This window comes from Leishmania donovani, chromosome 34 (genome assembly GCF_000227135.1).
Source record: "Leishmania donovani BPK282A1 complete genome, chromosome 34".
NCBI lineage: Eukaryota > Euglenozoa > Kinetoplastea > Trypanosomatida > Trypanosomatidae > Leishmania > Leishmania donovani.
Window position 1 is genome coordinate 345055 of NC_018261.1, and position 3528 is coordinate 348582.

The window sequence follows — 3528 nt, forward strand, 5'->3', positions numbered from 1 at the left end:
GAGCGACCCGCGCCGCTGAACACGTCGGCGCCATCGACATGATGGGCGAAGTGCCAGCGTGACTGGAAGGCGTCGCAGCCGGCCCTCACACTGCCCGCTGGTGTGTGTGGCGGGGAGCCTGGGGCACCGCGCGAGGGGGTGCGCGAGGTGGTGGCGTGCGTGATGGGTGCGGCTGTGAGGCGACCTGCGAGGCCGGGGCGGTGCTGAGGTGACTGCGTGTGTGCGCATTGCTGTGAGGCATGTGTCTCTGGCTGCATTGCACCACGCGGGGTGCGCCTGTGGCAGGGCCGGGGAGGGCTGGAGTGGGGCTTGACTCCTGTTGTATGGCCGGGAGGATGGGCTCACGCTGAGGCAAGAGCAAACATATCCGTGCCGTTGTTCTCTGTATAACGCAGACACGCACACACACACGAGATAGAGACAAAGACAGAGACAGAGTTTATCGGCGTATCAATTGTTTGGTTTGGGGTCAGAGGGGGGTTTTATGCGTTGTGGCGTGTTTTCTAAGTTTGCACGTGTAGTCGTGCTCAGAGCCGCGTACGGCCCTGGCGTCTTTTCCCCCTTTCGCGTTTGTGTTTTGCCATTGCTGTTGTTGTCGTTCTTTCTGGACGTTCTTAACCGTGAAGGGGCTCGCACAGCGAGTGTCATCTTGTTTTTGGTGGAGCTGGTGCCTTTCACGCCTCGTTATCATTTTCGCTTATGCCACCTCTCTCATGGATGCGCCTTCTTATCTCGGCAGCGTTTAGCGGTTTTGTGTCGCCGGCATGCTCCCGCTGCACGAATTTCCGGAAGTGCAAACAGAGGACAGGCAGACCTAAAAGAAGAAATAAACGCGAAGAAGAGCAGGGTCTTTGACAAGCATTGAGAGGAGGCGGGGAGGGGGCCGCACGGGAAAGGAGATGAAGGGTGCAATCTCCACTTTTGCTGTCTCTCGCTTTTTTTTGCCACAAATGAGCGTGGGGCATGGCGTTTTGTGCGATGGTAATCTTGTGGACATGCTTGCTCTGTGGGTGTCTGTGTTGTTCGTGAACAGGTCACTGCCGGAGGTGTGACTGAAAAGAGGGATACAGACGGCGTGTCGTCGCTGACAACATCAACGCCTACTTGGATCAACGTAAAGCAACCTTGGCTGCATCTCAGGAAAACAGTCATGCGCACTCTTTCGTTGTTGTCACCCTCCGACTGCGGTGATCCGATATTTTTGCGTCTGGGAGACTGCGTACTCAGTGCCGTGGTTTAACAGTCTTTTTTTTTTTTCAAATGTGTTCTCGCCATCTATCTGCCTTTTCTGTTGATGTCACCGCCGTTGCCCGCAAGCGCGCTGAAGCCGGCACGCAGAGACGACTGCAGCTACCACGTGACGCTTTCTCTGTTCTCGTGTATGCACGGGTGTGACCTTTTGGCTGATTGAACGATGTCGTCATTCTTGGCCCTCTCCCCGCCAGCTGCTCCGTTTCTCTCGTCGCATCTCCTCCTCCTTCTTTCATTGAACAGCTGGTGCGTGCTCTTCGATACATACCTCCCTGTGACGTTGTCGGGATGCATGCAGGTATGCGTGTCTGCTTGGGGGTTTTGTGCTGGCCCTTGTTGCGTTACTCCGTCAGATCACCTATTCCTTTGGCTTGTCTCTCTCCCCTCCCCTAAGGCCCTCACCATCGGTACCCCGCCCACCCGCCTTACTTATTCGTCATTTCCGAAGATGTTTCATGGCTCAGATAGAAAGACAAGCACACGTTTTACTCAGAGCGAAAAAGAAGAAAACATGTGAAGAAAGCGTGCGCGCACGCACACAAGAGAGCGAGCCGTAATGTTTGAGGGGGAGTTGAACAGCGGCACAGCTGAGCTCTCAGACTCCTTTCTGCTACCCCGCTCAACTCGGCGCATGGTCTCACTCTCACTGAAAACCCTCCACACGCCCCAAAAAGACAAGGCCACGTTGAGGCGCATCGATGTTGAAGCGCTCGTTTCTTTGTTCGATATAAAACAGAGAAGTGACGAAAAAGGGGGAGACCTCTTCGTGCCCGTGTGCGTGTGTGTGCTCATCGTCACATCCGGAAAGCGCACATGTATTTCCCGTCAGTTCAGCCAACCCGAGTGGGTGTTTTAGTCGGCACGGTGCCGACGGTAGAGAACGTGTGCTCGTTTCTCTTTTCGCCTCTGCCCTTTCACTTCAGACGCTGCAGTCTTTTTCCCGCCAGGGAACCTTCCCCCCCTCCTGCCCTCCATGCACGAGTGCGCCGCCTCTCTGCTCACTTGTGATGAACGCTACAATCTTTTCGGCTCTCTCATCTGCACTCTTTCCCTTTCTCCTCCCCGCCGCACCTCCTTCCCTCGGCATGCCCGCGCACGCGCATCGCGGATGAACTGGAGTGCCTTTCACGGAGTCTTCTTGTTTGCACTGTTGTCCTTTCGCCTCTCTCCCGCTCTTCCTTTTTTTGCTCACCGCCACCCTCGCGTCGCATCCGTGAACGTGTCTGTTCGTATGGAGCGAAGAAAAAGAAAATAACACCGACCATATAGTAAAGCCCCTCCCCCTCCTCCTTCTCCGCCTACCTAGAAACAGCGAACAACAACAAAGACGAGGGCGCTGCACGCATACTGTGCCGCTTCTCTTCTTCGTCTTTTTTGTTCGGGGCGGGGGGGGGGGGATATTTGCGCCTAACGGTTAAGCTCGCGTGTGCTCCTCTTCTGCCCTTCTTTTTTTATCTTCGTTCATCTGCTTGCAAACGCTTCGAAATAGGATTATGCATCTGCGCACGGTTTCTTTTCCATATCCCCTCTGTATTCCTCTCAACAGGTTCCCATTACCAACGCTCAACCGCGTTGGCGCACGCCTTTGTGAGCCTGTGTGTACGACAAGTACATCTTGTGTACTGAAGCGCTGCGCTTCTGTCTTACTTGCGTCTGCCGTCTTGTTGCTCTTCAGTCTTTGCAGGCTTTATATCGCGAACCGCTTCGTTTTGAGCATCGTTGCTTTTCTTTTTTTTCTGTCTGCGTTGTGACCATCTCCTTTTTTTTTCGCATTTGTTGTATGCTACCTCACCTTTCCATTCCCTGTGTGTGCGTGCGCATCTACAGCTACTACCCGGAACGCTGGATTGGACGCTGCGCGTTGTGCCGGCCGCCGTACAGGCACGTAAGAGGATACGCTACCTCATGTTGTCGTCGTAGAGGTTACAGCCGAGGCAACCGTTCATCGTCGCCACGAGCGCAGAAAAGAGCTGGTGCAGAGGAGGTGCCGAGAGTACTCAGACCAGTCAGGACGGACAGCAGCATTTCGCTTCCCATTGCCTTCACAGACTTTTTTTTTGTTGTTCAGGGCGAAGAGAAGGAGAGGTGCTGTACGCACATACCACCGTTGACAGAAACAGACAGGCCGAGAGACGCACTTCCTAGTGCCTTTGCTTTCCTGCTGCGTTCAACCATTTTTTTGTTTCTCCCTTTTCTCTTCAGGTAAGAGTACTTACATCATTAAGGTGCACGGCCCGCACCGTCCATTCCCCCTTCCCCCTTCCCCCTTCCCCCTTC